Source organism: Simochromis diagramma, unplaced genomic scaffold (genome assembly GCF_900408965.1).
Source record: "Simochromis diagramma unplaced genomic scaffold, fSimDia1.1 OVJJ01000317.1, whole genome shotgun sequence".
NCBI lineage: Eukaryota > Metazoa > Chordata > Actinopteri > Cichliformes > Cichlidae > Simochromis > Simochromis diagramma.
In genome coordinates this window covers 2,386,780-2,404,370 of record NW_024386994.1, presented here as the reverse complement: position 1 = coordinate 2,404,370, position 17,591 = coordinate 2,386,780, and the positions used below count along the sequence as shown (strand labels likewise).

Sequence of the window (17,591 nt, the reverse complement as noted above, 5' to 3'; positions counted from 1 at the left end):
GTGTTATACAGAGCTGATGGGTAAGGTATCGCTGCTCCACATGACTGATGTCTTATTTGTTATCTTCTTCCACTGCAGCTCCTTCCCATGGAGTATCCCTGTATATTCGCAAGTGCAGATGCACAGGTGAGTGACCAGTGACCACTTTCATCTTCTTTGCGTAAAAAAAAGCAAAACAAACAAAAACAAATTTACAGACATAAAACAAATATCTTAGTTCTTTGTGTTGCTATGGGCGTATGTGATGGTGTTTCCAATTGAACATTTAGGGAATTTTCTCCTAAGTTCTCTGCTATTAAAAACATTACTTTTTTATGTGGAGACACTTACAGTGACCAGCTGTCTTCTCTTGCAGAGATTTCCACAGGCAGGTTTAAGTGTCCCAAACCGCTCGTGCCCACAAACTACAACAAGCAGCGAGATGTGTTTAAATGCGCCTGCAAAAAAATACAAGAAGAGAGTAAGTGAAACACGATCCCGTCAAGAGAGATGTTTCTCTTTCCTGTGATAATATTCAGTAAATATACGAAGTTGTCATCATTTTTTTTCTTTTTTTGTCTTGTAGAGCGTTCAGATCTTCTGCGGTTCTGCCGTGTGATCAAGAAATACAACCTTGCTGATCTGCTCTGAGATAAAGAAGTACAGACACTGACTAACCAAACTTAATATCCTATTACGTATGAAATTCTAAATAAAGACAGTTATTTTTTTATTACATAGAGTCTCGTCTCCTTTTGTGTTTCCACATATTTAACTGAAAAAGCCCTCAACCTTGAAAACAAATAAAACGAACATTTTTAATATCCTATTATTCATTTTTTGTCCTTTTTTTAGTATTTTGAAATTTTAAAAACATGAAAGAGAAACAATTATTGTTATATATGATCTGGTCTCACTCTGAAATGTGTTCATAGATTTCACAGAGACAATGACATAAATACACTGATTAATAGTGAATCATTTCTATGGAGGATTACTTGTTTCCCAGCTGCCTGGCCTCCAATCTTCATGTTGAACTATAGTAAAAGAAGTTCAGCACAAAAGTGAGAGTGGTTTCTATGTCATCCAGAGTTAAACAAGACATTAAATGGACATTTTTCCCTAAATATCATCAAAGTGTGTGTTGCTTTAATGGCAGGAATGCTTGTGAAATAAATGACTCATTTCTTCAATGCTGTTACAAAACCCTCACCACACAGGCAGGAATGTCCACTGATATATAAACTGATGATACCGTTCATCTTCTTTTTTTTTAAAGGTTTCTTTTTTTATGCCTTCAACTGAAAACAACAATAAAACAACAAAATCAAGACACAGAATCACTTTTCACATGTTAGCCTCACACGTCCTGTTCTTGTCTTATTGTCAGTTACTGTTAATAATCAGGTCCTACATTTCTGAGCAGACATAATATATTTTCAGGCTGCAGTATTTTTAATGCTACTCGAGCTGATTTCTGTTAGCTGTGGCCCCTGAAGAAGTAGACAAAACCTTTGTTTGATGGAGGCATCGATTCACAACTTTATCTGCCAAGACAAAGAAAAATTCAGATATCAGCACACCAGCGCTGCATATGTGGACAATAGGACCTGCCTTTGCAAATCATTTTGTGTAACTTTCAAACTTTAATAGTCATTATTTCCTTGAGTTGAAAGCACTAATGAAAACAAATGACATTAGCCCATTGTGCCAACACAGGCACACTCTCTGTCACTGAATAGTGAAGTAAAACCTGTGGGTTATAAGTCCTTTTAGAGTTTTATCTGTGAACTCCAAATCCTGCAGGTCAGCAGTGATAGCAGTCATGGGAACACAGGGGCTTGTTTTTCCAAACAATACGATCTATCTGATTTCAGATTTGTAGCAGAACTCTGCAGGCAAAGCACCATTTTGTCTCTAATGTTCATCAAAGGCTTGTAGAAGCAAGTCCACTTGGCGGTAGCCATCTTGGCAACAATTTCATGTAGTTTTTTCCAGCTAAACAAAAAAGAAGGGGTCATATCCAGAGCATTAAAACATTAAAACTCCATGTATGGAGTGTCCAATCACATCTAACAAATAAATTAACCAATAAACAGTCCAGTGCAACAACATGTCTGGCTCATTATCATTTAGATTGTACTACCAAATGATTCTTTGGGTCTAGTGGGTCTTACACTAAACTCTCCTACACACATCTGTTCAGGATCCATTGAGTCTCTCTCTGATGAAGCCTGGTTTTAAAGTTACACCTCAGTGATGCCACAGTGCAAAAATTGTTGCCAGCACTCAGTTTTCCAACGATTTGGATAAGTTCTAAGATTTTACAGATGAATCCATGCAGAGCTGAGATAGCATCTGAACAAACAAACAAGAAAACATCCCCCTTAAACATGTCAGGACTGATCTGTAAGTTCAAGCTCCTCACACCGTGTCAGCGTGGACTCACTGCGGGGGTATAAAACTCAGATCCTCGTCTTCTGCAGAAGAATCTGAACACGTCAGACGGAACAGACGAACCTTCGCCACCATGTCCAGGATCACAGGGATGACGCTGCTGCTCATCATTCTGGTCAGCAGCCTGTGTGACAGCACAGGTACATACGAGGATCATTAGTTTTGAACTTTATATGCATGGATGGTTATGTTGCTGTTTTACTCACCAACGGGACGATAACTAACTGACTCATTTTAAATGTAAACTATTGGCCACCACTTTGTCTGCCCGTGAGTTTGAGAGGAAATGTTACACGGGGTTGATGGATAATGTTTTACGTTCGTATAAATGATTTCTCACTTGTTTGCTTTTCTTTTTCACTGAGGGCAGAGTCTGCTGCTCAGTCTGGTGTGACCAAACAGGATATTCTCAGATGCAGATGCATAAGTAAGTTACCAGCAGTTTTGGCCTGTATGGCCTGTATTTGTATAGCGCTTTTACAAAACCCATTACAGTTTTGTTTGGTAATGTCATTGTTGCAGTTGTAACTAGAGATGGACCGATCCGATATTACGTATCGGTATCGGTCCGATACTGACCTAAATTACTGGATCGGATATCGGAGAAAAATAAAAAATGTAATCCGATCCATTAAATATCACGAAAGCACCTCACAAAACTTGCAACACGCCGTAACTCACCTCAGAACGTTAGCACGTCGGAGCAGTATGCATCACGTGATAGAGCGGCTGTGGCATGCGAGACCTGTCGGTGGTCTGGATAGCATTTGGAGCTTCGCTAGCAACCCGGCATTTCATCTCCGACAAAGTTATCCCGAGAGAAGTAAAGCAAGTGTGTAAGTCCATCTCTGAATGTTTGTAAAGCATTCCTGCGTTAAGCTTAACAAACGATATATGGAGCGACTGCCTCTTCTCGCTGCTACTTCAATCATGAAACTGCTTAATGATCAGCTGATCGGCTTTTCTGTCACGAGTCCGTCTCTCTTCTTTGTTTTTGGCCCACTTTGCACCAGAAAGAGGAAACCAGCGGCTGAACAACCGCAGCACGTTTAAGCTTGATCAGCTGTTGTTAGAATTTATTTAATATTACTTTCTACTCCAGGATCTTTTTCTACGTAGCTGACGGCTGGTAACTGTGCAGGGGCGGATCTAGCAAAGTTTAGCCAGGGGGGGCGATAGGGCATGAACAGGGAAAAGGGGGCAGAAAGACATACTTTTCTTTCTTATTCTCATTTAAAATGTCGAGCTTTTAATAAATAATTATCCAAATCTTACACCCAAAGTTTTAATTTGATGTAAAATGAATAGAAGTCAATTACTGTATATAGTGACTATTAAGTCTAATATACCCTAGTAAGTACTTTTTCCTTTGGGAAGGTACCATCTGTGCAGTCTGCAATTTTGTTGAAGAAAGATGTTGAATCTATTTAATATTTCTTGAAAAATAATTGATTTCTGTGCATTTTTTTTCACACTGCATCAAATTAAGGTTGATTACGTCGATTAAGCATCATGAGGTGGTGGAGGGTGGTTCCCTATTTTTCATTTATTTATTTTTGTTGTTGCTGGGAGTTGGAACCCTATTAGTTAGGTTGCTTAATATTTACGCTAAGTACTCTTTAAAATACCAGAATAGGGAGGATGGTGTAGGTTTAAGTTTATTAGATTGATCAGTATTGCTGAACTATGAAATATTTTTTTTTGCATACAGGTATAACAGAATAGCTTTAGTGTAGTTGTTGTTTTAAACTTGAGTATGAACTTATACAAAATGCAGCAAGATATTTAAAAAACAGTTTTGTTGATTAAAAAACACTATATCGGATTCATATCGGTATCGGCAGATATCCAAATTTATGATATCGGTATCGGTATCGGACATAAAAAAGTGGTATCGTGCCATCTCTAGTTGTAACTGCAACAAAACACACAAACACCAACATTGCAGTCCTCAGGGCTGCTATGATGCTACATTGAAGTGTGTCCTATCTTGAAAAGATCGACTGCAAATCTGTGCCGTTGTAAACGTTACCATGATGCCACATAAAGTTGGTTAACTGGCAATGACTGGAGTGAAATGGTTTCAGTGACCACCTCTATTCTCTCTTGCAGAGTCTTCCAGGGGCAAACTTAGGTGTCCCCAACCACTCCTACCCACAGACAGCAAAGAGAAACAGGCTCTGAACAAATGCCTCTGCAGCTTAGGAAAACAAGGCAGTAAGTGAAATGCAGTCATGTTTGTTTGAGGTTCATGTTTCCTGTAATAATGTTCAGTAAAGATATTTAAGTTGGTGTTGTTTAATTTTTGTCTTTTGTAGAGCATCCAGACCTTCTGCGATTCTGCCACAGAAGTGTGTTTGGAGGGGCTGCTACACCGCTCTGACATAAATCAGTGGAATTATAAACGAACTTGATATAAAATCCCATTTTGTACGATATTAATCTTTTTATATGTTTGTGAATTTTCTACTGCTGTAAATAAAAAACAGATCTTCATTAGAGTTTTGTGTTCATATTGTTGTATGCATTATTATATTATTTTTTTGGTTCCATCATATATTTACAAAAAATGAGATCAGTTTCAGTTCTTCCATTCAAAATTACATTAAAGTTAAAGGAAAAGGGAAGGATTTTCCCTGATGTCATTAAAGCACGCATAGCTTTGAAGCCATGTGATGGTTATGAAACTGTGGTTATGTCTCACCAGGGATGAAACAATCGCCATTGTTACATAGAATTATACCTTTTTGTCTCCACACTGCATTCTTTTTCATTTTTCTAATTATTCAGTTCAGTTACATTTTATTTCTATAGCGCCACAAAGTTGTCTCAAGGAGCTTTATACTTTTTTATAACAGGATATAGAATTATTCCAGCCTGTCCCCCTTTTCAGTTCTCATCTTGTTTCTTCTTGTCAGTTCATACTGTTAATAGTCAGGTCGTATATTTTTAAAGAGACGACTATGCAAAAGGTTTGAGGCTCCTCTCATTTCTTTACATTTTTCAAGGAAAAGAGGAAATAGTCATAGTGAGTTGAAATATGTTCAAACATAGGTGGGAACACAATATATACTTGTATATACTTGAACCTGGTGAGACGCAGGAGGAGCCCGGCCAGGAGGCACCCCACAGAGCCCAGTCCCTCCATGCACCGGACTCTTCCAATCCAAGCAGTGTAGTTCCACAAGAGCGGATTAAGTGGCCCCCAGCCAGCAGCCAGAGCGAGTGGCAGAAGTTTGATGAGGATGTCTCCAACATCATACAAGCTGTGGCCAAAAGAGATGCCGACAGCAGGCTTAAAACAATGACCACCATCATAGTCAGCTACGCCTCAGAAAGGTTCGGCCTGATCGAGAAGTGTAACAACAAGACCCCTTACACCATGAACCGCAGGGCCATGAAGATTCATCAACTACGCCAGGAGCTCAGGAGCCTTAAGATTGATTACCCTCCGTAGAGCAGAATGGCACAGGAGGCGAGGAAGAGAGAGAGCCAGGAAACGTGCAGCTTTTATTGCTGATCCCTTTCGATTTTCCAAACAATTGCTGGGGGTTAAGCGAAGCGGGCAGTTGGAGTGCTCAGCAGAGGAGGTGAATAACTTCCTTCATGAGACCATGAGTGACCCATTGAGGGAACAAGACTTGGGACCAAACAAAGCTCTCATCAACCCTGCCCCACCATCAGTAGAGTTCAAGTTGACGGAGCCAAGTTTGAAGGAGGTGTGTGAGGTCATCAAAGCAGCCCGCTCAGCATCCTCCCCAGGTCCCAGTGGCGTACCCTACCTTGTCTATAAGCGCTGCCCAGAGCTGCTCCGCCACCTGTGGAAGATCTTAAAGGTGATATGGCGGAGAGGGAGAGTTGCTGATCAGTGGAGGTGCGCAGAGGGAGTCTGGATTCCCAAAGAGGAGGATTCGAAAAACATGAACCAGTTTCGGAGCATCTCGCTATTGAGCGTGGAGGGGAAGGTGTTTTTTAGCGTTGTCTCCCGGAGATTGACCGAGTTTCTCCTTAGAAACAATTACATTGATCCATCAGTTCAGAAGGGGGGGATCCCAGGAGTTCCTGGTTGCCTAGAGCACACTGGTGTAGTTACACAACTTATAAGAGAAGCCCATGAGAACAGAGGTGACCTAGCTGTATTGTGGCTGGACCTGACTAATGCGTATGGGTCGATCCCACACAAACTGGTTGAGCATGCTTTACACCTCCACCATGTTCCCAGTAAGATCAAGGACCTAATCCTGGACTATTATGCCAATTTCAGGCTTAGGGTCACTTCTAGGGCAGTTACTTCAGACTGGCACCGACTCCGGAAAGGTATAATAACAGGCTGTACCATCTCAGTTACGCTCTTTGCCCTGGCAATGAACATGGTGGTAAAGGCTGCGGAGGTGGAGTGCAGAGGGCCGTTAACAAGGTCAGGTGTTCGTCAGCCCCCTATCAGAGCCTATATGGATGACCTCACCATTACAACATCATCAGTTCCCGGGTGTAGGTGGATCTTGCAAGGTCTTGAGAGACTCATCTCATGGGCAAGGATGAGTTTTAAACCTTCCAAGTCAAGATCGATGGTACTGAAGAAGGGCAAGGTGACGGACAAGTTCCGGTTCTCAATTTCAGGAACCATTATTCCATCCATAACGGAACAACCAGTTAAGAGCTTGGGGAAACTCTTTGACTCCAGCCTGAAAGACTCTACTGCTATTCAGAAGGCAAATGAGGAGCTGGGAGCGTGGCTTATTAAGGTGGATAAGTCCGGCTTGCCTGGAAGATTTAAAGCCTGGATCTACCAGCATTCCATCCTGCCCCGAATCCTGTGGCCCTTGCTTGTCTATACAGTTCCAATAACTACTGTGGAATCCCTTGAAAGAAAGATCAGTGGCTTTCTTCGTAAGTGGCTGGGACTTCCCCGCAGTCTCACCAGCGCTGCCTTGTATGGGACAAGCAACAGCGTGCAGTTACCCTTCAGTGGTCTCACAGAAGAGTTCAAGGTGGCTTGCACACGAGAAGCCCTACAGTACAGAGATTCTAAAGACGGCAAGGTGGCATCAGCAGGCATTGAGGTAAGGACAGGAAGAAAGTGGAAGGCTGAGAAGGCAGTTGAGGTGGCGGAGTCACGCCTAAGGCAGAAAACACTGATGGGGGTCTTAGCAACAGGGGGAGCAGGCTTGGGGTACGTCCCAAAGGCCCAGGTCAGCAGGGCACAGGGAAAGGAGAGACACCAGCTACTCCAGGAAGAGGTCCGAGCAGGTGTGGAGGAGGAGCGAGTAAGTAGAGCTGTAGGCCTTAAGCGGCAGGGAGCATGGACAAGGTGGGAGAGCACCTTGCAGCGCAAGGTCGCCTGGGCAAACATCATGCAGGCAGACTTCCACCGGATCCGATTCCTAGTGCAGGCAGTATACGACACTCTGCCAAGCCCAGCAAACCTCCATCTGTGGGGAAAGAGCGAGACACCTGCCTGTCCCCTGTGCTCTGGAAGAGGGACCCTAGAACACCTCCTTAGCAGCTGCCCAAGGGCCCTGGCCGATGGTCGGTATCGTTGGCGGCACGACCAGGTGCTCAGAGTAGTTGCTGAAAAGATTGCCTTAGCAATCAGCACCAGCAAGCATCATCATGCTCCGAGGAAGGCAATCTCTTTTATTAAGGCTGGAGAGAAACCCCAGGTGCGCCCACATTTGACAACTGGCCTTCTCAACACAGCCTCTGATTGGCAGCTACAGGCTGACCTGGGTAAACAACTAAAGTTCCCTCAGAACATTGTAAAAACATCACTCCGGCCAGACTTGATAATTATTTCTGAGGCCTCAAAACAGCTGATCATGCTGGAACTCACAGTGCCCTGGGAAGAGCGGATTGAGGAGGCTAATGAAAGGAAACGAGGAAAGTACCAGGAACTAGTGCAAGAGTGCAGGGGAAGGGGCTGGAAGACTTTCTATGAGCCCATAGAAGTGGGTTGTAGGGGCTTTGCAGGACGATCACTCTGCAAAGCCCTAGGCCGGCTGGGCGTGGCTGGGGCAACCAAGAAGAGGGCCATCCAGGCTGTGAGTGAAGCGGCAGAGAAAGCCACAAGGTGGCTGTGGATTAAGAGGGCTGATCCGTGGGTAGCTACTGGTACGCAAGTCGGGGCCTGATCACCCCCGGCTGGGTCGCCTGGGCGAGGGTGTATGATGTTGTGAGACCCGAAACACCTGATGACCCTAGGATACATCACTGAAGATGCATACCAGTGCATCCAGGAGATGTGTCTTTATAAGAGTATACAATATACAAGTCAAACTAAATGAGTCAAAACCAGATGACAATTCTAATGAGCTTGAAAGTCAGAATTTGGTATGGCCGGTTTTATCCTTCAACACAGACTGAACTTTGTTGGGCAGCTTTCTTGTAATTTCTTTTAGTAGTCTTCAGGAATAGTTCTCAGGCTTCATGAAGGACATCCAAAGCTCTTCTTTGGATGTTTGCTGCCTTTTGTTCCATTCTCTGTCAAGATGATCCCACATTGTTTCAGTAATGTTGAGGTCCAAGCTCTGGAGAGGCCAATTCATGACTGATAGTCTTCCATTGTGTGTTTCTTTCTGTCCAGGTAGGCTTTGACTGGATTAGATCATAATCATGTTGCAAATTATCAATCAGTTTCTTTCCAGATGGCCCCAAAAGGTTGATTCTGTTCATCTGGATGTAGCATCCAATGAATTGTTTATGAGGTTGGGGAAACCTGCAGTCAGCTGAGACTGAAGAAGTCAATTGGATCATTTAAGAAACGTTTCTCCCACTGAAAACGCTACGTCCAGATGAACAGAATCAGCCTTTTGGGATTTACTTACTTAGATGATTGAGCATGCATCAAGACTGTCTAGATGCTCTTGCATGTTAGCTTAAAGACTGACAGTAAATTTCAATGTTTATAATTCTGTCAATTTTGAATAGCACCAACACCACTCTCTAAAATGCAGCTCCAAACCATGACAACCATGTTTTACAGATGGCTGTAAAACCCTGTTGTGCCTCTCCTCCCCTTTTCTGTTCATGCTAAAAATTTTGTTGCATTTGTTCAACTGCATTGGACAGTTTTTGCTGTGACATTTAGATGGTAGAGTCAGAATTTGATATAAGCACCATGAAATTGGGGATTTTACTGGAATTTTGCTTTCTAAGTTTAAACTAAGAAAATAGGTGTTTCCCAAAATGACAAAGTCTAGCTTTGCTTTATTTCACAACTATTGCGTTTTGGTTGTGAAATGAGAACATTACTCTGTGGGCCTGTGAAATATTAAGTACAGTATTACAACAGATCACCACAGTATAAAACACAATATGAGACTGAGTTATTTTTAGTGCTTTCTATCTTCTATGAAAATATTAATGTCCTTCTCACCATTCCCCTCTCTTCTTTTCTAGCTATTTCTTGTCAGTTGTGCTGTCAATAATCTCCATTTTCTTATATTTTTCATACCCACCTATTTACTGCCTACGAGGAATGTCACCTCTTTTAATCTCTTTTATGATCATTCGTCTCAGCTTTAGCCCTGACGCAAGAGAAGAACAGGTTCTGTGTGATAAGGGTAAGCGTTAATGAATGGGCCTTTCCTGTTATCTGTTTTGCACACTTCAACAAGAAATGAGAAATCAGATATCATAGTGGAGACATTGTTTGTGGTGAAATGGTTTACCAAGAAGAATCACTGGAAACCCTGTTCGGATGGTGAAATTCCAAACTACTAATTTTCTAAATTAGAGGTGTTGAGTTATGCAATCGTTTTATTTTACACAGCTTCCTACAAATTTTCATGTCTAAACTACTTTTTACACTTTAACCAACCTCTCACTGGACTCAGCACACTGCAGGTCAGCAAGGCAAACTGTTATGAGAACAAAAAGGCCTGTTTGTCTCGTTTCACCCATATTTACACCAAAACATTACAGTCAGGTGGTGACTTATGAGCAGCATTCAGATATGTAAGTAAAATAGGGAAGCGTAAAAGAAAGAAAAAGTGAAAAAGAGTAGAGCAGAAAACTTGGCTTACAACAGTTTGGATAAGGTGAGTCATCTATTCTATCATGTCTGGTTGAACATTTCCACACTCTCTGGAACAGCGATGTGAATTATTCCTCAGACGAAAGGCTGCCTGTAACCCGGTCTGCTCCTGTAACAGAGTTCTAGTGGAATATTTTATCTCCTCGGGGACTGAAATGTGGCTGAAGAGATAAAGCTAAATAACAGCTTATGTTAGAAGACAGCAGTGTTTAATACTTTAATGAGTGAGGGACAGCTTGCTCCTGAGGTCACAAACAAAAAGTTTGCTAGTTTGTACATCTGTACCTGTTTTTTTGTTTGTTTGGGGGTTTTTTTTGCTGCTGTGTAGAGAAGTTAATCTGCGTGGTTTGTGCTGGGGCAGAAATAAACAAAGTAAAAAATAACTCATTGCTACAATAACTGCAGAAATGTTCACAGGTGTTTATTTTCCTAATTCCTAAGCTATTGATAATATAATTTCATTTTTGAATGAGGGAATGTCTCATTTCTGTGGTGACCTCCCGACTCAGGGAGTTTTATACTTTGTTGATCAGGCAGGGGTCGGGGTGGAAATCCTGGTGACCCTGAGCCTGGTTTCTGGTTAAATCTGGCTTTAGGAGTATGAAATATGACTTCTGGTAGAAGAGGTGGTGAGCAGGAGTAGGTAGACTTGTATTTGTCCAGTTTGGTACCTGCAGATTGGGTTTTTCCCCCCCACTGGATTAGAGAATTGCTTCTGTGTGCCTTGGACCTGGATCCTGGAACAGGTCCTGACTGTCATTTGTGCTCATGTGCCATATCATGTTTGTACTCAACCTTCTTGGAGTCCCTGGGCAATATGTTTGAAGGTACGCATGATGGGGACACTATTGTTCAGCTGGACTGCTTCAGTGCTCACATGGACAATGACGGTGTGATTAGGAGGGAAGACCTGAGTGATCTGAATTCACGTGGTGTTTTCTTGTTGCACTTCTGTGCTAACCACTGTGTGTCAATTACAAACACTGTATTTGAGCATAAGACTGTCCATATGTGCACTTGGCACCAGGATGCCCTAAGACACAGTTTGAGGATTGATTTTGTAATCTTATCATTAAACCTGCGACCACATGTCTTAGACATTTTGGTAAAGAGAGAAACAGAGGCATCAGCTGATTGCCACCTGGTGTTGAGTTGGATCAGGCGGCAGTGGGAGATGCTGGAGAAACCTGGTTTACTCTATGTACAGTAAAGGCTCTTAAGGAGTGTCTGGGAAAAACCTGCTCCACATGATCTTCAAATCCCAGCTTTGGTAAAGAGTCCCTCATATCGTGCGCCTCTTTTGCCAAAGCTGATTTATGGAGCTGTGGCTCCAAGGTAGTTGATGCCTGAGTGGCAGTAAAACCCCAAACCAGATAGACCATAGAGGTGAAGGTAGCAGCTAAGATGAAGAAGGAGTCCTGTGAAGCGTGGGACTCTGGAGGCAGTTGACAATAGTCAACTGCCTCTGGCAGTAGCTAAAGCAAAGACTTGGTCAACTTCAAGGTATTTCTAGCTAATCATCAGATAAAAGAGGAAGGGGTAGTGACTTCCTCCTCACACTGCATAGAGTGGGCAAGGACAGCTAACCTCAAATTAGAGAGTATAATTTGGTGGTAGAAAGAATGATCTCTTCAATCCCACTTACACACCTTCTACAGTGGTCCGGGACAAAGGGGGATGAATTGAACCTCATGTTCAGAAGGAGCAATGCAGTCCAACCACCCTTTGGACTGCTCCTCCTTGGTCATATGGGAGGGGCTTAGAGTAGAGCCAGTACTCCTTCACACTGAAAGGAGCCAATTGAGGTAATTAGTGCATCTGATCAGGGTGACTCCTTGATGCCTCCTAGGTGAGGTGTTTCCTACCATGTGCTACCAGGAGAAGGATAGAGGGCAGATTCAGGATAGTATCTCTCCACGACGCTGGCAAGATTAAATCTCTTGGTTGGCATGGGAATGCTTCTTCAGTGTCCCCACAGATGATCTTGGGAGAGGAAATATCAGGGTATCTCTGCTCTGACCCAAACTTGAATAAGCAACAGAAAATGGATAGATGGACTAAACTTCATCATGTAATGAGCATCGTCAAGGAATTTATTTGCAATTATAATATAGTTCTCTTCTTATCTTTTATCTTCTAATGTTAATCCACTTTTCTTTTGAATAGTTCAATAATGTTGCGACAGGTGGTACAGGTTCAGCCACAGAGCACGGTTCAAGAGGAAGGGCAATGGAGCACTGGTCTGTGTGAGTGCTACAAAGACATAGGCGACTGTAAGTATATTAAATTATTACATTGTCTTTGCTGATCCCCAGTGATTGACTGATAGTTGGATTGAACTCTTATTACCTGTCAGTGATTTAATATAGTGTATTTATGTAATCTATGCAGGCTGTTTTGCCCTGTGCTGCCTCCCAGTCTTTACCTGTAAAGTGACCAGTGCAGTGGGAGCTTGCCCCTGCCTACCTCTGCTGGACTGTATAGGCTGTGTACCACCAGCCTCTCTTGCCATGAGGGCGTCTGTCAGGCAGCGATATGGCATAAAGGTACTAGAAAACAGCATAACTGTTGCCTTTTTTTTTTTTTAAGAAAAAAACAAAAACAAACCCATAAAATTGTTTCCTGATGAAATTCTAAGATGTACCACACTCAAATCACATGAGATTCACATGAGATTTTAAAATAAAACCTGTGAGGTCTAAGCATCTCTAATCCCACTACCCACATAGCAAGCAGGTCTGACCCAGATCTGGCATCAAGCTGGCACTTCTGACTGATCAGTGTTATGGCAGGGTGTTATGTCAACCAGATGTGGGGTAGGTCTGGCAATGATGGCACTATTTATGTTCCTATTTTCCTATTTTAGTTAGAAGACCCACATGCCATGTTGCAATACTATACTACTATGGTAGCCAACGTTTCAAATGCAGGTTGGACAGGTTTGTGAGTGTACACTTTATCAAAAACCTAGTGACGGTTTACTCATCTTTGCTAGTTGGTGGCTGTAGCTCAGGTGGTAGAGCAGGTTGCCTACTGATTGGAAGGTTAATGGTTCGATCCCTGGCTCCTCCAGTCTGCATGTCAAGAGTGTGAATGTGTATGAATCTAGTTAGAAAGCACTCAGTTTAGAGAAAGTGGGTGAATGTTGTATGGAGCACTTTAAGTAATCCAGGAGAGTAGAAAAGCTCTGCGTAAGAGTCAGTCCACTTACTGTCTGAATAGAGTTTCCTTGTGTTACTTTTGCACTATTATGTTCTGGCACATGTTGTTATTAGATGGCTTGATTAAGGTAAACATTAGGCTGACATCTGAGGCCAGAGCTGAAACTGTTCTGGGCCAGCACAGGGCTAGCAGTATGTCTGCAACTGGCCCGTGGCTGCACACAACTTACACATGGCCCACATACCGCAATGAATGATGGCCCTTTGGTGGCCCAGATCAGGTTTGCCAGAGGTAATCCACACATGGGCCAGCACAGGACCACCAGTGTGTCTGCAACTGGCCTTGTGCTGGCCCATGTGTAGGCCACCTCTGGCAAACCAGGTCTGGGCCGCCAAAGGGCCGTCATTCTTTGCGGTATGTGGGCCATGTGTAAGCACACTGTGTGGGCCAGATCCGGCCCATACGAATTTTGCTATGTTGGTAGGGGCAGCTAGCTTCTCTGAGCCTCACCAAAACATTAATAATAGAATTAATAATAAAATTAAACATTAATGACAAAAAAAATCTCAGTATATGTATATTTGAAATAAGTAAACCTCCAGTAACACTCACATAACACTTACATAATACAACCTAAAGAAATATGCACAAATAGATATTTTAGTTCATGTCTTCCAGTCAGTCTCAAATTTGGAACTTTATAGCCTAAGGCGCTGGAGAAATTGTGCCTTAGACTGTAAAGTTCCAAGGTGGGTCTTTGTAGCAGTTTTGTAATTATTTGATTCAAGTTCTTATTTCTTCCAGTGTTTGGGCTTAAATCCTATCCAAATCTATTTTTAATGGACAATGGAGTGGTGGCAAATGTTTTTTCTTTCTTTTTTTGAGGTAGAAATGACTGTCTTTGACTGACAAGATGAAGTGCTAAGCTAAAGTTATAACTCAGTGCTAGCAAGCTTTGGTTTCAAAGAGACAGTAACTATTTACTGCTAAGATACAGATAAAATACTAGATACTCACATTTTAGTGAGTCCAGAGCTCCAGAGGTTGCTGCTTAGTAAACACAAATGGTTAGTTAATGAAAAGTAACATTTTGCTAATGCTAATAAGGCTAACAATCACATAGAAAGGCTACATGTCTCCTTGTCCTGGACACTACAAGTTTTTTAAATTCCCCTAAAAAGACTGACACCATGTCTTCCAAAATATATTTTCCCATGTGCTTCACTGGTGATAATATTCGAAACTACTATCTGAACCTGGGGAGCTGCTTTACACGAGTTTTAGCGAGGTTTGTGATTAAATGCTAGCTAGCTTATCATTTTTTCTTACCACCAGTTCAAGCCAAAAAAACCACAATTTTATTTTTAGTTTTTGATACTCACAGTATTATTCGATGCGTGCTGTCAGCAAAAAATGTCTCAAAGCTAAGGGATCACTGCTATACACAAGCATCTGTTATTAACTTCGTTAAGACTGTATTAATAAAAGTGGAAAGGAAGGCTCTTGGCTCTTTCAAGGGAAGAGTACCCAGCCACTGGTACAGATATGTAGACGACACCTGGGTCAAAATCAAGACACAAGAAGTGGAATCCTTCACTGCGCACATTAACGCTGTGGATAAAAACATCAAGTTCACCAGGGAAGACACAAAGGACAACTGTTTGCCTTTCCTGGACTGCGCTGTGCACATTGAAGAGAACGGCAACCTCAACATCGAAGTTTACCGGAAGCCCACACACACGGACCAGTACCTCATGTTTGACTCCCATCACCCTCTGGAACACAAACTTGGAGTAATTAGGACCCTACACCACCGGGCAGAACATGTTCCCTCTAAGCCTGAAGGAAAAAAGAAAGAACACATACATGTAAAGGAAGCACTCAAAACGTGCGGCTATCCTAAATGGGCGTTCTTAAAGTCAGCAAAGAGGCACAGAAAAGAAGATCAGACACCAGCGAGGGAGGATAAGAAAGACAGACGCAACAACATTGTCATCCCCTATGTAGCCGGTGTATCAGAAAAACTCAGGAGAGTTTTCTCCAAGCACGACATCCCGGTGTACTTCAGACCCAGCAACACGCTCAGACAAAAACTGGTTCACCCGAAAGACAAAACTCCAAAACACAAACTTAACAATGTGGTGTATGCTGTACAGTGCAGCGAGGAATGCCCAGACCTCTACATTGGAGAGACCAAACAGCCACTTCACAAGCGCATGGCACAACACAGAAGAGCCACCTCCACAGGACAAGACTCAGCAGTCCATCTGCATCTTAAGGATAAAGGACACTCTTTCGAGGATGCCAATGTTCACATTTTGGACAGAGAGGACAGATGGTTTGAAAGAGGAGTGAAAGAAGCCATTTACGTCCACTGTGAGCGACCATCTTTGAACAGAGGCGGGGGTTTACGACACCAACTGTCTGCCATCAATAATCCAGTTTTGAGATCCCTTCCCAGACGCCTTAACGCCCACTCACATCCTGGGCCATCTGATCTCAGGAATTCGCATGATAAGGTGGGGCCAGGTTTCACAATGAACTCACCCGAAATTCTGGCTGACTGGGACCCACACCCAGTTTCACACCTTGGCTCAGGCGATTAGAGGATCATCAGGGGGTCCTTTTGTCCCTCTGTGGGGGGTTACTCCCACTAGGTTTATATCTGGGACTCTCCACCATTTAACCTTAGAACTGAAGAAGCTTCTCGGATGAGAGGTGAAACGTCTTCAAGCAACTTAAAGAAGTCCAGACGCTTTTCTTTGCAAGCTCCTTTGACTACGATGACCTGGATGACTGAGAACCTTCACAGATGTATTAATAAAACTTAGCTGTTCTGCAAAACATATATGGGTCTGTATTGTTGTATAAGCAGGTTTCAATGTTTCCCTCACTTCTTCTGTTGGCCGTATTTAACAGGATGTAGGCATATTCTGTTTAAATTCAGTGTTGGACACTGATGTGATTAAAGCTTTTGTCACAGTTTTCTCAGTGAATAAATGATAGAGCCGTTTACCACAGGGCTCTTCCATGTTCAGTCTGGAAGACAAGTTAAACTTTACTCTAACTGTTAGCGATTATAAAGTCTTTCATTCAAATGAAAGAATCTATCCCTGCAGCTGTAGTTGATGTCATGATAAACAGAATGTGACTGATTGCTTCCCAATGCAGCGCATTGTGTCCCCAGCTCAATTACACAGAGCTGCTGGGCCTTTGCATAATTCTGACTGTAGCTGAGGAGATTGAGGTATATAAGTGATGAATCACAATAACAGCACACAGGAGAAATAGATCCAACGTCACTACGTGCTAACATAATGACACCAGTTATTACTTGAGCAACGCAAACAACATTGTTAGTCTGTGCGGTAACATTAGATATTTGTTAATTATTAAATAAATAAGCGTGCATAACTGCTATGAATAAACAAATGAATAAACAACTAAGTACTGAATTGCTCCGGCACCCACCTACTGCCTCACTGCTGTGTTTGTCCACACTGAGCACTCATCCACCTGGATGTGTGAACACAGACTCCTGATAGACATCAGGTCGCCGTCACTGATCAGTGCTCAGCTAATATGAAACAGCTGTTTCCCATGCAAACAACAAATGTTCAGTTTGATGTGGGATAAGGCCAGCCTGTCGTTTCTGGGACAGTGAAGAAAAGGAGAGATATGGTGGGAGTGGTTGAAGGCCAGCAAGGCAGATGCTGGAGCGCTGCCATCGGAGAGAAGGAGGTGGTTGGTAATGTTGGCTTTAATGGAGGTGGAGTGGGCTGTCAGTGGCTGTCAATACCGCAGAGCATGAGCTAGGAGGGTGCCAAAAATTCTTATGAAAACAAGTCCCAGCATGTAGGCTGTTTGTGAAACAAGGCAACTATTCTCTCATAAGAGAAAAGAGATAAGGCCTTAACGGTAAATACCATGAAAATAAAACTTCCTTACATACGCTGAC

General features: G+C 42.7%; 1 pseudogene; it reads left to right on the top strand.

The window, feature by feature from the left end:
- The first annotated feature begins 742 nt into the window (after positions 1-742).
- Positions 743-8,692, top strand: LOC120739170 (annotated as a pseudogene).
- Positions 8,693-17,591: the final 8,899 nt, after the last annotated feature.